At 37.4% G+C, this 21,755-nt stretch overlaps 1 protein-coding gene across 1 annotated transcript in view; it reads right to left on the bottom strand.

Annotated features, from left to right (window-relative positions):
• The window catches only part of ptmaa (prothymosin alpha a), a 159,775-nt gene that overhangs the window by 24,769 nt on the left and 113,251 nt on the right, over positions 1–21,755 (bottom strand). The window lies entirely within an intron of this gene.

The raw sequence follows: 21,755 nt of genomic DNA, 5'->3' as shown, positions 1-21,755 counted from the left end.
AATAATCACAGACAGACAGATGAAAGAAAGAATTTAAAATGTTGACAAAATGTATTTAGAACGTTGTGTTATATTGAAATGGTATGTGTTTATTTGTATTAATTATATCAAAATGTATTTTTTGTATATATATATATATATATTGTACAATATTATTACATATACAATTATTGTACATTTATTATACAACTATTTCAAATATCAATATTATACAACTATTTCAAATATTTATTTATATTTTTATTAAATAAATGCGGTTCTTTTTTCTTTATTCAAGTTATTACTGAAACTAAAGGATCTACACTGATCATTAGTGCAAATTGAATTGTGTGAGCATATAATAACATACACCAATCAGGCATAACATAATGACATGTGAAGTGAATAACACTGATTATCTCTTCATTACGGTACCTGTTAGTGGGTGGGATATATTAGGCAGCAAGTGCACATTTTGTCCTCAAAGTAGATGTGTTAGAAGCAGGAAAAATTGGCAAGCATAAGGATTTGTGTGATTTTAACAAGGATCAAATTGTGATGGCTAGACAACTGGATCAGTGCTTCTTCAAAACTGCAGCTCTTGTGGGGTGTTCCCAGTTTGCAGTGGTCAGTAAATGTGGTCCAAGATAGGAATAGTGGTGAACCGGCAACAGGTTCACAGGTGGCCAAGGCTCATTGCTTACAGGACTTAAAGGATCTGCTGCTACCATCTAGGTGCCAGATACCACAGCACACCTTTAGGTGTCTAGTGAAGTCCATGCCTTGACGGGTCAGGGCTGTTTTTGCAGCAAAAGTGGGACCAACATAATATTAGCAAGGTGGTCATAATATTATGCCAGATCAGTGTATATATATTTCACACAATTTAAAATTACCTCCAAAACTTAAGGATCATTTTATTCTCATATTCAATGTCATCTTTGTTCCCATATAACATTTAAAGTGTGGGAAGACTCTAAAAATGCATGAAATATCAGAACTGTATTAATAATTCATACACCACAGGGTGTCCACAGCTGTGGCATTCTCACAATCCGTCATAAATACTGAAAGGTTTGCTTTAACTATTCATTCAGTTCTATAAAATGTCATGCAAAATTTAAAATTTTGAGTAACTAATACATGTTAACATAATACACAACAGAATACCTCATAGCTCCATTCACATAGAGGGTTCACAGAAAGTCAAGTCAAAGACACTGAATCAACAAAATGTGATGGGTTGTGCTGATGTACAAAATGCTCAACAGTGTAGTTCAACATATAAATCTATATGTTATAAATATGTGTAATAACATAACAGAGTATATTTAGTCTTCATTTTTTAAGTGTCCTGTGGGTCTAATGATTTTAGCATAACGATAACTTTCCATTTCCTATACAAGTGAAGGAAGAGTTGGAGGAAATTAGATACTTGCTGCCATCTAGTGGACACTTTTAGAAACTGCATTGGTTAGGCTATTTCCTGAATTGAAATTAAAAATATTTCTTAAATCCATTTTGAAGAGCGTTCTATCCTTCTTTATGTAACGGCAAGTGTGTGATAAATATAACAAACAAACAAACAAACAAAACAGTCCAATCGACCAATAACAGTCTTTAGCCTAATATTAAACAGGCTTATCAAAAACACAAAGGATTCAACTGCAACTTATATGAAACGATCACAGGTAAAGTCCATAGACTCACTGTAATAAATAAATAATGTAGTTAAGGTTAATAAATAATACATTGCCATAAAATCCTTATATTGTTTTTTATTATTTTAGGCATTATCATTTGTGAATATGTTTAGCAATCATAGGGCAATGCAGTAGGTTATCTGTTTTATTTATCCAGTAATAAGCTGATTAAATAAGGAGTGTTTATTATACCTTCATTATGTTTCAAATACTTCAATTACTGTAGCATAACTAACTGATTTAACCAGCCAGCATGCTCTTCTCAATGGCATGTCTATAGAAAATGTTACAATTAGCTACATTAACGTGCACATATCACGTTTTGTAACACTTCTCTAAAGAAGCACTGCAAATTGTCCAGATATTATTCTTAGTAGAACTGTAGGATACATGCCAAATATGCTCCATTAAGATGTGTAGCCGAATCTTTAACAACTGTTTTCATAGAGTTTGCAAAAGTACTGTGCAGTATACCTTCGTGACCTCTAGAGGGACTAAAAGCAGCATCTTAATACCAATACTGACAGCTGTTGTGTTATGTTGTCCACAATAAGTTGCTAGTTCCACCATCTCATGATAGTCTGCTTTAGCATGAAAGGAAAAAAAGATTAAACTTGCCAATAAAAAAAACTGGCCTTGATGGCTACGCATGCGGCATATAAATGAACGTGACAGCCTATAGCATGCAATGTTTCATTTATCTTTATAAAAAAATATTATTATTATTTGTGGAAATATATATATATATATATATATATATATATATATATATATATATATATATATATATATATATATATATATATATATATATATATATATATACTTGTAAGTGAAGAAATGCGTAAGTCTGAAATGTTTTGCAGCAACAACGTGCCACTTTAATCTTACAAAAGTGTAGCCTAGGCTACTATAAACACAGTTCCACCAATAGCCTATATTGTACATTTTTAAATACATAACATGGAATCTTCAAACAGTGCAAAGAACTTTGACATTTTTTTCTGTTTTTTTTTATAATTCGTTTGTTTAGTGATAGTGGTTAACGACATTGTGAGATTTGGCACACTGTTGGTAAAAATAAAATTAAAAAAATGCATGTCTGCTGCGGTCCCTCCTCGGGGATGACTATTGATAAAAACAAACAAACAAACAAAACAATCTATTGTAAGGCTAATAATGTATTTATACGAATAAAGATCTATAGATAATACTACATCTTATTAAAGAGAAAATGAAAAAGGAAATCAAACAAAGCAACAACAACAACAAACGCAAAGCAATGTATCGCCTGGCGCAACGTCGACATTGTAGCCTAATAAACTGGTACTATTCTACATACAGCCTTCTCTAATTATTGCAGGACTCTGTTCCACCATGACACGGCAAGCGAAAATCTCGATTATGTGAAATGGCGGCAAGAGGAGGAGGCGAGGACGGAAACATGATACAGTACAGCGCCACTGCGCTGAAACAGAGTGAAACAGAAAACCCGAAGCGGATTTAAATCATTTATCTATGCTGCAAGAGAGACACTAATCACCGCTACTGTCTACTTTGCAAGTCAAACAGTCGCGTAAGGCCGTGTGCCAGTCTTTACAGCAATGCTGATGTTAATGCCAACCGTTTTATTTAGTCGTTGTAGGCTATTTGATAGGCTACACCCCAGGTTTTTTTGGGAGTAATTAAAGCCAAGCGATATAACTCACATATTATAAATATATTTAGATGTTAATAACTGAGGAAATACGTCATCATCAGTCAGTGAAAAAGGTCCACAACTACATGTAACAGGAGCAAGAATCTAAAACGTTCCTGTTTTTAACCAAGTTATGGTTAAAAAGTAATGTGTCACATGTCCTTGCAAGTATGTGAAGAAATGTAGTATTTATTTCCTCTGAGGAAAAATGTGACTTTAAGTGTGAGTAGCCTAGTTCCGAAATCACATAGGCCTACTTTACATAGCCTTCTGAATTTACTGAAGGACTTAGGCTATATTTCAGGTGTAATTTGGGTATATGTAGGCCTAAATATGAGGTATAAATATATTCCCAGACATACATTCACCATGTTTCCATTTTCCTTTGACTTGTGTTCTTAACTTGTGTTCTTAGTTTGGTTGCAACTTTGTGCTAGCCTACCTATAGCACTTATATTTAAAAATGGCTTATAGTTCTGCTTTTTTCCCCCCCAGTGGGTGTAGCCCTAATCTGAATGTTGCCTATACAAATTAGTTTTTGGACATGCTCATAAAGTTACTTTTACAGATATACATTCTGGCAGACACATTTGAAGTCTATAAGTCTCAAATATTACTCTGCCATCACTTTTTTTTTTCATTCTTTTCCAGCTCTGATTATGCTGGTCCTCAAAATAAATAGTTGTTCTCAAGTTAATTTTACCACTGGGGCCTTGACTGTTCCCAGCTGTCCCTCCTCCCATCCACTCTCGAATGGGTCCCTGACCATACATGGTCTTAGTTGAAGAAAGCGTCAGGCTTAGAGAGCTGTAGGAAGAAGCTGATCTGCCACTCAAACAAGCCTGTGTGTGAAAGGGTGGACCCAGTAACGCGGACTTGGTAGCACTGCCCACCACAAAAATGTACACCGTAATGGTGTAAAGCTAAAAATGACCCCTGAAATGGCAGAGGAACTAACAGAGAAACAGAAACTTCAGCTGGACTGTTTGTTTCACTTGTAAAGACTTGAACTGACTTTCATGTAAAAGCCACAAAAAGGTGTTTCTGGGTGTGGATGTTGAAATACTCTTTCTGTTACAGGTGCTAGTGAGTCATGCTGTATTAAACGTCATAGAGGAATCTTAACTCTTCTTTCTAAGCATGTGAATGAGGTGGGAGCCGAAGCTATAACATTTGTTACATAGCCATTTTTTCCTTCCACATAATTACACTTACACTGCAAACATATTCTTCAAAAACAGACAAAGTTTAAATCTGAGTTTAAGTATCCATAGCAATCAAAAGAACTGCCTGATTCATAAAGTAGGTGTTTTTAATGACAGTTGAGATTAGTGGGGGATATGATGACATAATTCCTGCTATGTTATTCTAATGAAGAGACTGTGAGAGCCTTCCTTCCTAAAAATTGTATGACACTGGAATTTATCACTCCTGGCTCTTTATAGACCCCATGGAATCACTTTACGAGCCCAGTGGTGCTGTGCTCACATATTTCTTATTGAAACAAGAAGTTTGGGCAGTTGTATTTTTTATTTTTTAAATTTTATTTTTTATAGCTAATCCTCTTCTTTTTTTATTTCTCAAAGGGGAGTAGCCTAGGCTATATCATTTTAGAGGTTACGTGTCACAGAAGAACAATTCCGCTTTCACATTCATACAGACCTCAATGTGCAAAAGAGGAATTTACATGTTTGTAAAAAAACAACAAAAACAACAACAACAACAACGACAAATAATTTTTAGTAAATACATATAATTAAATTACTTTAATTAAAAAAACATTACAAATTAATAAACAAACATTTTGCCTTTAAGAAATGAACACAGAAATTATCAAGAGGTTAGCCCTGACTGTAAATGTCTGTTAATGCCACTCATTGTCTTATAAATAATGTAAACTCAATGAATGCATAAATGTAAGATCCACCCTTGAACAACCACAAATATCACAAACAATAACACAACAGCCTACTGAGAGAAGCCTGGGTTGGTATCAACCCATTTCCTGCTTTTCTGTCTGTCTGGCTATCCCTTGTGGATTCTCTCAGTCCCATATGGCTGATATAACAGGGCTTATATCACACATCTCCATCATCCCAGCATCCCAGCATACCCCTTAAACAAATCAAGTAATCTTGACTTAATATTACTAGTTTCGTTCAGAAACTCAAACATATAAATTAGTATAACTTATTAATCTACAAAATACATAAACTTAAGGTTTCAAGTTGAATGAACTCAAAATCATAATTAATTTAAATAGCTAACTCTGGTCTTGGTTTGATGTGATTGGCAACAAGAACTAATTCACTGATTGGAGGACATTTGCCTTTTCGCCGTGTTGCTTATTGCTGATTTAAATTAAGATGGAGACTTTTTTTTTGTGTGCCCCCTTAAATTGGTGAGTAAAAATGTGTAAGTTACTAAACATAATAATATTATGTGAACTAACTTATAACTAACCAGACTGACTTTATTTCTATTTTAATGAAAATAATAGTTTTGTTGGAAGTCACCATAATGGAGATAAGTGTTTGCTTTAGTTGGGCTCTTGACCCTTGACTGTGTAATATTAGTGTTTCTCTGGCTGCTTTGTGTTTGTGAGACACATTTGTGAAGGAAGAAAAAGTCAAGAGAAAATATCATCAAGTAATGTTGTTTATTCATTGATAATGATAACATCATTATGTATTGGCAGAATACTTAATCTCATGCAGAGTCTAATGCTCTGGTTGTAAAAAGTTTTTAAATATGAATAAAAATAGCCATGAGATTCTTTACTCTTGTTGTAATTGAACAATTTATTATTTTTTTGTGCACAAAATGTTTAAATCTATGGCATTAGTTAGACATACACAGACATCAAGGATCCATGTATGAATCAATACAATGGTGACAATAAAAAACAAATGAAAAAAATAAAAAATAAATTCCGATAAACAGATCAACTCTGAACATAAAACAAGGTACAAAAACGTCAGACCAAAACAGCAAAAGTAAAAGCAAATAGTAAGAATCAAAGAAAATGTGTCACAATTCAGATGCATAATTTATTCATGCCGCAATGCATGTTGAAGTTTTGATTGGTTGTACCCAGCATGGTGTACTGAACTTCTGGTGTACCCAGTTTGGTGAATTTAACAATTTAAGTACAGTGAACGTAAGCACCAAGTTAAGTGAACTTAAATATACAAGTTTTGGGAGACTCCATTACTCAACTGAATTGAGGGAACGAGTTTACTCAAATGAATTGAGTTCAATCAACTTATTAGGTTTTTCAGTGAGATATTGAAAAGTTGAGCGATTATGACAGCAAAGTTTTCTACAGAGCTGCTTTATTGCTGATTCCACTTTTGCAGCATCAATAAATGATGAGCCCCAGTTATTGAACTGAACTCAATCAACATTGAACCGACTTCAACTGAATAATGACACTATTGTCTTCTGTAAAGCTGCTTTGCCTTTGCATTATCGTTATTTTCCTGTTTATTACAGTGACACTGCTTTGAAACTATCTGTATTGTATAACGTGCTATTTAAATAAAGGCAACTTGGCTTACCAAATCCAAAAAGGACAAAAAAGTTTTTTGTCATTATTATAACTTGACAGCCCCAGCCATTTACTTTCACAAAGCCATCGACCTAAAAGTTTCTGTTCCTTTAATTATGAGCAAAAGACAGACACCGATTTCAGTAGGTACAGCATCCTACAAGTAAAACACCACTGATTCAGAAAGCCTACTCATTCTTGACATCACTCATGCTCTGAAAAACATTAACGCATTCTCTGGGTGAGCAGAAAGATGAGCTACATTTCAACAAGAGGAGAAGGGTAGACAAAAAGCTGGCACAGTAGCACATGCTACTTTAGTCATAGATCACAAAATGTCTGATTGACATCGACAATACTGCAGATTAAATATTTTTTCCTCTTGCCAATAAGACATTGACAAAGATGACAAAGCCATCTTTTTTTTCTGTATAACAAATATGACAAACCAATTCTGTACTTGTGTTGATTATTTAATAGCCAAAGAAAATAATTAGAAATTAAATAAAGGAGATGTTTAAGTGCTGGCACACATATGTAATTATATTGAGTTCATCCCAAGAGGAGGTAATAATTCAATAGTGCAGCTTAAGTTTTTGAAGATATAACCACCCAAACTTGATGTCTGACTAGTCAAATGCATTTAATTTAAGATCTACTTAAGCTTAGTCTTATGGGCTTATGTTTCCTTTTCACATATAATCAGAAAAATATATTACTTTACTACAGAAAGGAAGTATGTGAAAAAGTTCATGACCATAATGCTGATAGCAGATACTGTTCCAGTATGAACATGATATAATAATACAGTGTGTGTTTTTAGGATGGGATAGAGTTAGGTTTGGGTAGTAAGGTGTGGTTAAATAGGCGTAGTAGTCCTTTTCTTAACTTAGTCAACAGTTTATTTAAAGAAAGATTAAAAAATTGTGTTTTAGTTTTACTGCTTGTGGGGCATTGATAAAAAGTTTAAAATTTATTTTGACTTACTTTTTAACTTTTTGAATGAGAAAATGCCTTGTGAAGAGAAGGAAGAGCTTTTGGTTAAAACATTTCAGTCAGTTTCTCAATTGAAGCTATGACTTTAAAAAACTTGCTTCAGATGGATATTGCACTAAAAAAGTGTCCCATATGATTAGGATTTGACATTTTTAGAGCTTGACTGCACAAGGTTATCATTATATAGTGGCTTCATATAGTGAGGAAATATGATTTACATTAATGTATAACCAAAAATCCAATTTTAACATAATAAGTACATCTATAGGATCTATACACTTGTAATAATATTCATCATTAAATAAATAATTTAAGATGTTTTTTGAATTAAAGTGTCAAGATACTTCAAAATCACAATTCATCAGAAGCCAAATTAGCTGGGAAAACTTTTTGTAGGCATACGGTTTGCATGGAGGTGCCAGTACTGTACAGATAGACTAGTGTGCCAAAAAATATCAGGTTTTCTTTTCACACAGCTAGTGATAAGGTCCTTAAAATATATATTGTCTTGTAGTTCTTCTTCACTGACGAATCTTATTCCGATATACAACACGGACCCATCCGACCCCATTAAAATTCTTTTGTTCTGACTAAGACTTTGTTATGGCTACAGATGTCTGTCTGTGCAGCCATGCTTTTTCAGGCAACAGAGGTGAAGCGAGTGTGTGGAAATTCCCCTGCAGAAATCCACTGACAGGTATGTAAGACCTACTACTGATAGAACGCCCCCTTTAAAGACAAAACTGTGTCAGTACCTAACAACATTCAGCTTAATGTGGACTTTAGAACTTGCATGGATAATGGCAAACAAGCCTAAACTTTGACCACAAACATTCATCAGTCTCTCCCATCCAGCCACAAATTAACTCAAGATTTCCATATTGACAGAGGGCCTGATATCATACCTGCCTGTATGGATTGGTATAAACCCTGACAAATGAGAAGGCGAGATAACAATGGAGAGGAAGATGAAAGAGAAATGACAAAAAATGGGAGGTTTGACAGACAGAGGGGGAGAGAGGGAGGAGGCAGAGAGGGCAAATGCAAACAATGAATAAATATTCATGTTCACCGACAGAAAGGTTGCAGTGTGCAAAATTTCCAGCCTTTTGCAATGTGAGTGGGAGATACCAATGCAGAACAGAGAGGGGGAGGAATGAGAACATTTACAAGCCTGAAGAATGAGTCCACTGATCAGGAGGTCCACAGAAAAATGTACTTGCAAAAAGAAACAGCCCGTTATTGTTTGTTCAAATGTGTCGCAGACGAGCGACTCTTAAATAATGAGTTTCTTTCCAGTCTGTTAGATACAATGAGTTTTTAGTGCACTCACATCTAGGGCTCTTTGAAGACACACAAGGCTGCAGATTGTAGGGTGCAATGTCAGTAGAACCAGAGGGTGAAAATCTGAACCACATCTGCTGCTGTTGTGCATGAGTTGCTTGGCAGAAGACCTTGAGTTTTTTTTTCTTTTTCTCACTGAATGAGATATTACATCTAAACCAAGTGCCTAGGGCTTTTAGAAATTAATGTCCTTGTGGCATTTTCTGTACAGATTCAAATTCAGACCATACAAACTTAATCCTGTTGCGTGGCTGACTGGCTCATTCTTCTGTCAACAACAAGATTTAAAAGCATGCACAGAACGTTCCTGCAGGTCCAAATTCTTTCACACTGATTATCAGATTTTTTTTGTTTTGTTTTGTCTTTGAAACCTTACATTTTACTTCAAAACAAAAATAATACATTCTTTCAAAATGAAGTATGTGATTTAGGAACTAAGGATACCACACATAGTTAAGGTCTACTTATGTACTACCCAGGCAGCAACATAGTGTTGGCCCAGATCTGGGCCACATCTGGTAAATGTGTATTGAAGGCTACATATTTTGCTGTCTGGGAAGGATTTATTAGTAATGTTTTTGAATTAGCTTTTATTTTTGTAATTTCAGTTTTCATTTTAATTTATTTGTTATTTGATTTTGCCATTTGTATTCATTTTTATAATATATATCTAGCCTATTTATTTTTTTAAATAATATTTTTATTTCCATTTAAGTAATTTTGGTCACTCTTTAGATTAAGATACACATATTCACAATCAGTCAATCAAGTCACCTTTATTTATATGGCATTTTATACAATACAGATTGTTTCAAAGCCGCTTCACGATGATAACAGGAAAATAATTCCATTAAATTCAGTTCATTTCAGTTGTATAGCAGCTCTAAAAGAAAATTGTGTCATTGTTCATTGTCATTGTCAGTTCAGTGCTACTTTTAACTCAATAAACTTGCGTATTAGTTTACATGCTTATTAGTGGTTGTGTGCAGGTATGGATCATGCTGAATATAACATTAATATTTGCTTTATGAATACAGACAGCCAATATGCATGCTAATAAGCAACTAGTTAATATGTGTACCTAGTCTATTGTTACTAGGGCTGTGCAATATACTTTATGTCAAAATTATTAAAATATCGACCACGTATATATCACAATATGCATATTGCAACAGCACGCAATATCTGAAGAATTTTAATAGGATACTTCAACTTTGTGAAAAGTGTACGTTTTAGGTCAACGCATTTAGCAGAGAATAGACTGGGCACACTTATATGACTTGCTTGACGTTAAAAATAGTTATTAAAGGCAATAACTTGCGAAAAACAACTCCTTCCAGTCTCGCGCTCTGCTGTCTGACACACACCGAAATGTGTGCACAAGCCACCTCTCTGAAAGCGTGTGATTCCTTGAGTTCTGTTTCATGTCTTGTTACATACTCAAACTGTCAAATACACACTCAGTTATGTCAAAATGGCTGTCTTGATGAGTATTCATGTAAACCCAGTTGGTTATGCTTTGAGTGAACAATATCAGTTGGGGAAAGAAGCCGAATGCGTGTCAATAGGATCCATGCATTAGCTCTTAAAGTGACAGCAGCCCAATAGGTTACAGTAAACCTGCTAATACAGTAAATACAGTAAACCTACCACTGTCTGTCAAACAAAAAAAAGAACAAGAGGAAATTACTTAGTGTTCTTGGCTGAATAACCTTTGTAGCTTTATTATGCATATTCATGTGAAAACTACTGTTTTTAGTTCTTATTTAAAATAATCGTAAATCTTTTGTAATCTTATGTAAAATAATCATACACCCCTAGGTCAGGAGTCTTTGTTTACCTAGATGTTCTTAATGTTAAGTTTTAGGTTGATATACACTCAACTGAAGGATTATTAGGAACACCTGTTCAATCTCACACTAATGCAATTATTCAATCGGCTAATCACATGGCACTTGCTTCAATGCATTTAGGGGTGTGGTCCTGGTCAAGAAAATCTCGATTTAAAGGTCCCGTTCTTTGCGTGTTTTATAAGCTTTGATTATGTTTACAGTGTGCAATATAACATGAGTTCATGTTTCGCGTGTAAAAAAACAGTATTTTTCACACAATTTACTTACCTGTACAGCGCTGTTTTCTCTGTCCTAAAAACGGCCTGATGACTTCCATGTTCTATGAGGTCCCTCCTTCAGAAATACGTAACGAGTTCTGATTGGGCCAGTGCTTCCCTTGTTGTGATTGGACAGCAGCTTAGCGCACTTTGCCCGGAAAGGTCCCGCTTCTTACCGTAACGGGGAGATGCAAGCGCTGAATGCGCGCTCTTCTCCATGTGGGAGAGCAACAACACCACGCCCCCTATTTTGCGTGTTCTTGTGGGCGGAGGGTTAGTCAAGCGAGGTTTACAGCAAGGAAGTGCAGGGGTGTAGTCCAAACGGGCCGTTCGCTGTAGGCTTTGAAAGGGAACTTCTGTTAAATAAAATATCTCGCTTGGCATTGAACTTTGAGCTTTATACATTTACAGGTATTATTTATGCTCTAACAGCAACATTACACACTAACTAAAGTTTGAAAGATGGAATCGCGAAGAACGGGACCTTTAAAAAATTTTGCGCATGGCATGGTTGTTGGTGCCAGACGGGCCGGTCTGATTATTTCACAATCTGCTCAGTTACTGGGATTTTCAAGCACAGCCATTTCTAGGGTTTACAAAGAATGGTGTGAAAAGGGAAAAACATCCAGTATGCGGAAGTCCTGTGGGCGAAAATGCCTTGTTGATGCTAGAGGTCAGAGGAGAATGGCCCGACTGATTCAAGCTGATAGAAGAGCAACTTTGACTGAAATAACCACTCGTTACAACTGAGGTATGCAGCAAAGCATTTGTGAAGCCACAACACGCACAACCTTGAGGCGGATGGGCTACAACAGCAGAACCCCACGAGTACCACTCATCTCCACTACAAATAGGAAAAAGAGGCTACAATTTGCACGAGCTCAACAAAATTGGACAGTTGAAGACTGGAAAAATGTTGCCTGGTCTGACAAGTCTCGAGTTCTTTTAAAATATTCAGATGGTAGAGTCAGAATTTGACGTAAACAGAATGAGAACATGGATCCATCATGCCTTGTTACCACTGTGCAGGCTGCTGGTGGTGGTGTAATGGTGTGGGGGATGTTTCCTTGGCACATTTTAGGCCCCTTAGTGCCAATTGGGCATCGTTTAAATGCCACGGCCTACCTGAGCATTGATTCTAAATATGTCCATCCCTTTATGACCACCATGTACCTATCCTCTGATGGCTACTTCCAGCAGGATAATGCACCATGTCACAAAGCTTGAATCATTTCAAATTGGTTTCTTGAACATGACAATAAGTTTACTGTACTAAAATGCCCCCACAGTCACAGATCTCAACCCAATAGAGCATCTTTAGGATGTGGTGGAACGGGAGCTTCGTGCCCTGGATGTGCATCGCACAAATCTCCATCAACTGCAAGATGCTATCCTATCATTATGGGCCAACATTTCTAAAGAATGCTTTCAGCCCCTTGTTGAATCAATGCCACTTAGAATTAAGGCAGTTTTGAAGGCGAAAGGGGGTCAAACAAAGTATTATTATGGTGTTCCTAATAATCATTTAGGTAAGTGTATATTTGAGTTGATATATGACATTGTCAGATTTGTGACATACATTTTTACTAAAACGCTGCCGGTCACTTTCAGAAGTTGTAGCAATGCTTTCTTTTCCCAGAAAAAAATGTGAAACACATAAATGGTATCATTCTCAGTTGAAATTAAAAAAAAAAAAGTTTTTAATTTAAATAGATTTTACTAATAGCAATATCGTATCCTTTTCAAATATCACATTATTTAATAAGGTATTCAAAATCGCATTTTGCTTCAATATCACACAGCCCTAACTGTTACCATAATTCAAAATTAGTGAAGCCTCGTTCACACCGACAGTAACTTGTAAAGCAAGTTTTTACAGGTACTATTTTTGCCGTCTGATTAGAAAGGCTAAAACTGCTTTTACTCTGTTTTAAAAAAATACATTTTTAATACATTACATAGAAAAGGCACACCTCATCCATAAGGCTCAAACGTGTAATTGAAAAATGCCAGTGGTGAGACGGGAGTGGAAAGACTGAATGAGTGAGTACTGTATATGATAACAGTGGGCACATTAGGGTCGATGCTAAAGGAGAATGGCACCTCCTACAGACAGCATGATTAATGACCAAACTGATGTGAACCTTTGAATATTACGAAGCCGTTTAAACTAAACCAATCCTCATGGGAGCAATACACAAAAACCAGCACAACAGACATGACCTGAACACAACTCTTGAGTGGTTTCCATCCACTGGAGAATAATTATATATAGACTTGATAACCATGAATGTTGAGAGCTCCACTGAGCTCACATGTAGTAAGTCAAAAGTTTTATAAAAAATGTCTGCTTGCTAGGAATGAACAATCGCTAATAACTATAACATGCTAACGTGATATTAAATGTTTTGGATTGAAGTATGTCGTCCTATGCTTTCATTCTAAATGTGCAAACATTGAAATGTTAAATGTATAATTACTTTAGATGAATTATTTTAAGGGATGGCATTAAGTCATTAGCTAAGTTTAACTTCTTGGTCATTGGTCATTAGCTATTTTCTTAAAGCGGTGTTGCAAACATACAAAATAGGCCTACTCCCTAGGGAACAATGAAAGGGCCATCAAGTTTAAAGGCAGTCACGGGTTGGAAACAAGGTAACGGTAAACATTGGCTTTGCAGCTGGTCACCTGAGTTATACTTCCTGCCTTACCCTCACCACAGGAAGACAGACCACATAAAAACAGGAAACTCCCCAGAACTAATACATCAATGAGCTACTGTGCATAGGTGAAATGTCCTATAAATAGCAGTGCCAAACTCAAGGCAGATGGAGGACTTCTGTGTACACAGGGTTATGAAAGATAATGTGTAAGTCATATTTTATGATATTATATAAAAAATGTAGGCTTTGCTTTTAAAATGCGAGATACAGGGCAGTTTAATGCAAAAAAAAAAAAAGAAAAAAAAAAGAAAATCACAAGGTCTAGGGATGCATTTTTAAAATATTTAAATTTCTTAAAGAAAAAAAACTTGAGCACCACATTTTTAGAATGTAATTTCATGCAAGATGCTAGCACAACTGCTAAGTCTCGGTTTCATGGACTCTTATTTTGATATTATGTTGTCTTGCTGTGCCTGTGGTTTTTGTTCCTGTCTCCCTGATTTCCATTGCTGTCTTTTTACGCGATGTGGGAACGCATTACAAGTTATGAGTTACGTCATTAATCATTACTTTTTTCAAGTAACTAGTAAAGTAATCCATACTTTAACATTTACAACAAAATATGTGTAACTTTTTCAATTAAAGGTGCACTATGCACCTTTCCATCCGCTAGAGGGCGCCTATTCAAAACAAAGGTGTAGTTTGATGACGCCACGTTTGAGCTCAGAATCTTGGGACATGTGGTCTCCACCTCACAGCCGGTGGAAAATAGGACTCGGGCAGAAATCATGTTCATGGACGCGGTTATTAACGTTACTTTAGTGTGAAGCAGAGCAGGACCGAGTGTTGTGGAGCTGAGCACGGCCGCTGGAGCGATTGTTACACAAACACTTTTAAAAGTAACTTTCCCCAAAACTAATCTTGTAATCTTGTTAGTTTCCATAGAAACCCTTGTTTGTTATCATGGCAACATTTACCTATACACCTGTCACTTCTTGTCATCTTGTGTATATAAACCCTCAGTTATATTCTGTTCTTCGTCTTTTGTTAAATGTTTGTGCTGGTGTTTCTCTGTATGGTTCCTATAGGTTATTAAATTAGAGTTTATCAACCTTCTGCGTCATGCATCTTTGTTGTAGATTATCAAGTGAAGCCAGTACATGACTGCATAAATAATCAACGGAAAAGCAGTGGAATGAATGACCCCTTGTTTTGGGTGAAAATTCTTAATAAGATTATGTGCGATCTGGAATGTCCCGTAAATTTAACATGCAAATTCGCCGCACTGACCTATAAAGCTGCTTATTTTATAAAGGACCTGTTAGTAAGCTTTGTTTCATGCATTGCTACATTATTGATAATGGACAATGGTCCTTCCTTGCTTGCAAAATTACTTTTTCTAATGTGACGTGTCCTTAGTGTGACCATGCCCCCACTGTTATGAAACATTTGAACATGAACATTTCAACTTGACACTTCGGCTTAAAGGTGCAGTGTGTGATTTTTAGCGGCATCTAGCATTGAGGTTGTGAATTGCATCCCCCCTCCCTTTTGGAGCATATAGAGAAGCTGCGGTGGCCGACACAAGACAAAAATGTTGTCGTTGGAGAGAGTGACTAGCGTTCTGTAGAAAAGTTTGTCCCTTTAGGGCTACTATAGAAACATGACGACGCAAAATGGTGATTTCACTGTAAGGGGACCCGCAGAATATGGAGATAGAAATGGCTCATTCTAAGGTAATAAAAAACATCATGGTTTTTCCATTTATTGCCTGAGAGCTCTTCTGTTCCCATGTTAAGAGAAGTCACAAGTAAGTGCACAGGCATTATGTGCGCTGTGTTAAACAGGATGGATATTGTATAATCTACAAAACATTCTGCATTTATTTGCAAAAAGTGTGAGAAAGGATTTTTTTTACTGCAAAATAGAAAACGGTTATTTACAGCTTTGTCGTCTTTGCTACAAAAGTGTCAAAGAGAGCAGTAGTAACTAGCAATGCTCATCTTGTTTGTCAGACTCCTACAGTGTTGACATAGTCAGAACGCCGCCTCATTATTGGCCAGCTACTGCGTCAGCATCACACATCGTGGTGCTCACGTGAACAGCTTCTGCCAATGGTGAGCCGGCATTCTGCCACAGAACCGGGAAGCAGGTAGCCTAGAAATCTAGACGCACCCTAGCGGCAGCAAATTTATTCTGCCCGCAAGTGTCGTCTAGGAACTCTCAATACCCTTCTGAGCTGTATTCCTCACAATCTGGACGGGCCAATGACGTCGTGTATAGAGTCGGCGGGCGGGGCCATAATGACGACGGCCGAGTTGCGTTTGCGTGCTTCTAGTAAACACAGAAACTGGCGAACGGCGGTTTTTCGAATCAGCTTTGACCGCGACTCTGGAAGACTTGGAGTTAAGCTTTTCTCTGAGAAAAGAACAAAGACTGCACTGAAGTCTTTGTTGTGTTCGGAGTTTAGCCGACCGGATACGGCGAATGTTTAATCTATCAACGAGCTCTGTTTAACTTTCGTTGCTCTGGTTGGTTGTAGCGCTATCCTATCGCGTGCAGAGGGAGTTTGAAAGACAACCGTTTATCCCGCCCCTCGGATTGAGCCCTGTCTATGGTGAGTTTCCAGACCAAACATCTTGATGTGGGTCTGGCTTGTCAGGCTAGGAAGCAGGGGCGTCGGACTGGCGGGATAAAGGGTACCGAGTACCCAGGGCCCAAGGCAGGGGGGGCCCCTTAAGGGGGTCGCACACCGGACGCGGAGCTCGGCGGCGCTCGCGGCGCCCCACGTCTTTAAAATTCGAACACATTGTTTTCAATGAGTGTACGCACACCGGTGGCGGCATTCGGCGCCTGTCCGCGGCGACTCAGGAAGTTGTTCTAAATCCTGCCGCGCCACAGAGCGCCATTTCAAGGCTTTATATTAAAAGTATATTATCTTTAAGGTATACTGATTTCAACCTTTGCTACAAGACACATTTGTTTTACATTCTGAGTTCAACAGCTTGAATAAAGTCTAAACATATTTTGGGGAAATGTATAATAAACGTAACCTTTTAAAATGTCCGCGTCCGGTGTGCGACCCCCTTTAGAAGTCAGTTTTCTATACATACATATACATTAATCAGAATATGGCTTATTTAGTTTAGGGTTTAAGTGTTTTTTTATGATAAAAAAATGCAATACCCCACCCATTAGTATCACTATGGTATTTGGTACGGGGGCCCAGCAAGAAAATTTGGTGCTACGCCGCTGCCGGGACGTGCTAGACTGTGTAAACCCAGCCTGATCTGCCGGTGATTTGATTTCGCCTTGCAACTCAGTCTGGAAACCTGTACATTCATTTCTACTGCGTCTGTTACACTTTTGCAGAAACCGATCAAAGACTGGCTTATCCACCTGGTACGCTATAGGTGGGTTTAACACGACGGATAGAGAAGTGATAGGTCGTTGCCTGTTGATCAAGCCTCTTTTGGTCTGATTGGTTGAAGGACTTTCTAATTGCGTACATTCATTGCGGACATTCACATACTATCCAATTGAGTCATTTGAATAATGCTCGTTTATCACATCTTTTGTGCAGTAGAAAATACATAGCAGACTCCCCAGACCAATTTTCAATCTTATATGTAGCTTGGTCTGGTGATAGCCAGACAACAGAAGTGCCGCACTGTAAGTATAATCGTATTCTCATTGCTTCATAAAATTAAGGTTGAACCTATAGTCACATGGACTATTTTAACGATGTATTTACTAACTTTCTGGGCCTTGAAAGTTGGTAGGGTCAGAAAGCTCTTAATTTGTGTTCTGAAGATGAACAAAGGTCTTACAAGTTTGGAACAACATGAGGATGAGTAATTAATAACATAATTTTCATTTTTGGGTGAACTAACCCTTTTAATGGGAACATTAGAAAAAAGTGCTTAAAACACATTTTGTCAGCTGGGACATAAGAGCAGAATCAGCATAAAGAAGGGTTGTTTGGTTTTTCTTTCTGCTCTTTTAGTTGTGATTTCCTCCTGGACTAGGTTAGGCCCAGTGGTGTTCATTATCAGCTTCATTATCAAACTGAAGGACATCTGATGATGTGTGCAAACTGTCTTACACATGATGCATGTCAAACTAGGCCACAATTCCCCAATGTCACTTAGCACTTTAAGGACTACAAGGAGAGGGGGAGGTTAGTTCATTTGCTCTTTAAAATATTGCCATGAAGCACTCCTGACAGACTCACTCATAGAGCTCCAGTTCATGGCACACTTTACAGATGGGGTTTCTGTTGATTCTCTGTACTCCGAAAAAGAGGGGTGAACAAGTCAGGACGAAAAATGACTGGGCTGTGACAGACACTGGATCTAGAGTAACTGGATCTCTAAATAAATTTGAACTGCATCAGAGAACGAGGCTTATTGGTGAGTACACACAATAAGAAAGGCGGGAGGAACAAAGTGAGAGTGAAGGGGGAAGGGTGGAAAGAGAAAAAAAAGAGTAAGAGAAGGGAGGGGAGAAGGAAGCCGGGCGGAGCTCTTATGGGGGCCCTTGCTCACATTTATCACCCATAATGAAGATGGGTGAGGGGCCTTTGCAGTACCCAACCCCTCTGCAATGAGGGACCCAACACACACCTTTAATGAGCCACAAGACACAGAACAAGCATGGGCAGCACCTACGATCTGTCGCAGAGAAACAGGAAACACACATACACACTTCAAATCTAGTAGGGTATGCCAATAAATTCCAGTTCTGGTTTATAATATCCTCATAATACAATGTGTGGTATGATGCAAGTGCAATTATTAGTAAGAATTATGCAAATTGTGTTGATGCCTTCATTCAGATGCTCGGCAAGAGATGGGGTTTAGTTGACCTAGAGCGCCATCTTTAGATTAAATATGTGGCTCATAATTCTTCATTTGTCCTTGAAAGCCAGGATTCAGTCAAATACATCTATCACACAAAATAAAGTTCCTCGTAAGGATTTTGTAAAGGTGAATAATAGTTGAGCTTACTCTGTGCAAATATGACCAGTTGCAGTGAAGAAAATCTTTCAAAAGCTACTGTAGTTTACAACGTAAAAATAATGGATAACAAGCGCTCGACATCACAGAGCCGAAGGCGGAATCCTATGAAATTGTATAAACAGCTGAACAACAGCAGCAGAACAAAGGAACAAGTATCACGAATGAAAATGGGACATTGTAACTCCGCTGCCTGTTGGCTCCAGACATCACACAGAAATAGCTGCTGCACCAGTAGGTGTGGTGCCATGGAAACTGGGGCTCAGGTTTGATGTCACAACGACTCACCATAGCAACCAACCCAGATTGCCTGTCACAGCATGAGGTCAGTGTTGCCATGGAGACACACCAACTGAGCAATGGGCTTGCCATTTTTTGCAGTGTGTGTTAAAACATTTTTTTTTTTTATGTACTGCCGCAGCCAGCACATTCCCCAATTAACATTAAGCTTATTCAGGCAGGTGTTTCACTGTTCTTGCCCAATGGAGTGGATCACAGTCTTAAAGAGTTAGATCACCCAAAAATTAACATTCTGTCTTAATTTACTCAGCCTCATGTCATCCGCGTTCATTGGAACACAAATGAAGATCCTTTTGATGAAATCCGAGAGCTTTCCGTCCCTACTACAACTACAACTTGCAAGACAGACCCAGAAAGGTAGACATGATATGAAACTTCATATAATTGAGGTAAAAGGGTTAGTTCACCCAAAAATGAAAATTCTGTCATTAATTACTCACCCTCATGTGGTTCAACACCCGTAAAACCTCCATTCATCTTCGGAACACAAATTAAGATATTTTTGTTGAAATCCGATGGCTCAGTAAGGCCTCAATGAGACCCTCTCAAGACCCAAGGTCCTCTCAAGACCCATAAAAGGCACTAAAGACATCGATACAAAGTCCATCTCACTACAGTGGTTTGTTCTACAATAATTTTATGAAGAGACGAGAATAGTTTTTGTGTAAATAAATAAAATAAATTAATAATTTTTTTGCACACAAAAACTATTCTCGTCGCTTCGTAAAATTATTGCAGCCACTGTAGTGAGATGGACTTTGTATCGATGTGTTAGTACCATTATGGGTCTTATGAGTGGGAATGTACAACGGAGGCCTATCTGAAGCCTTTCTCAGCCATCAGCTTTCAACAAAAATATCTTCATTTGTGTTCTGAAGATGAACAAAAGTCTTACGGGTGTCCAACGACATGAGGGTGAGTAATTCATTAAATAATTTTCATTTTTGGGTGAACTAACCCTTTAAAGAAAATCCCGAACTTCCCACTGGTAGGCTATTTACGACTTTGCGGTGACGCTCATGCTTTCAACAGCTTTCAATCAGGGGTTTGAAACTAGTCGAGCTGTCAACGAAGAGATAGGAAGGTCTCAGATGTCAATAAAAAGATCTTAATTTATGTTCCGAAGAGCCTTACGGGTTTGGAACGACATGGGGGTGATTAATAATGACAGTAGCCTTTTTTTTTAATTTTTGGGTGAAATAACTTTTTTAAAGCTTTAAAGAGACAAATGGTTGGCATATACTGTATATATGCACCCTTCCAAACTTGAACCGCTTAAACTGCATTTTTAACATTCCTACATTTCCTAAAATATTTCCTCTCAGAAGTCTTTAAACTGAAACATGGCAGTTGTTGGTCATCCACAACTGGAGTTGAGTGCGGTCGTGTTTATGTTTATGTTTTTTTTTTTTTCTTCAGCAGCGCACAGACGCCTGACCTACAGCCCACCTTCATGAATAAGCATGTGGGACAACCCCCACCCTCCCTCTCCTTCAACAGAGCTTTGCACTTTAAAGAGGGACATTGTATAGGGGTCCATTAAGGATGAATTCAAGCTTTAAAGCCAGAGGGCCCACACGCACGGCGTCATGCTTAACCCAGAAGTACACTGTGAAAGCTACAGGAACAGACTTGACTTGAGCTCAAGCTCAAACGTCTGTAGTTTTATTTAGCAGACAATCTCAGCAGCTAAATGTAATGTGATGCCATGTAGGGCAGTTTAAGGTGTTGAGTGCCACCTAGTGGTTTCCTTTAGCAAGTCTGACACCAATAAGCTACAGTTCCTTATTCACATGTACACAAAGGGCTTAATATGATCTAATTATACTGAGACAACAGAGTCATATAAGAGCTTTAATACAACCCCTGATTATCTACAGAAACATGCAGGCAGTCAGCGACTCGGTTCTCATCTGCTTATGTTTACTTGCAGAAATCATACTCTGGTTAAATTGTATAAACATCATATTCCACAATCCCATCTGCCCACTGTATGACTGCCTATATGTTGCATTTTCTTTATTCCTTTCTGATATTACCTATTGGAAAGTGTGTTTTAAAAAAAACAACAACAAAAAAAGTTGTTTAGAAGTCAGTGTGATTTAGATGAGCTACTTTACAAGACTGTGCCACTGGAATATTTCAGCTGTAACCGTTTATAACAAATCCGGCAACTGTGAAAACAAAACTATTTTTGAAAATAATCTTTTGTATATACAACAAAAATTACATCCTAAAAATGTTTTAAACGTCAAAATAAATCACATTTGTTCGTGCATGACTGTCATATAAACTTTATACACTGTCAATGCAGAGCATGCACAAGACAACAATAATATTGCATTAAACTGCCACACACACAGCATTAAAATTATGCTGAAATTGATTTAACA

Source organism: Pseudorasbora parva, chromosome 12 (genome assembly GCF_024679245.1).
Source record: "Pseudorasbora parva isolate DD20220531a chromosome 12, ASM2467924v1, whole genome shotgun sequence".
NCBI classification, from domain to species: domain Eukaryota; kingdom Metazoa; phylum Chordata; class Actinopteri; order Cypriniformes; family Gobionidae; genus Pseudorasbora; species Pseudorasbora parva.
This window is presented reverse-complemented; position numbering and strand designations above follow the sequence as displayed.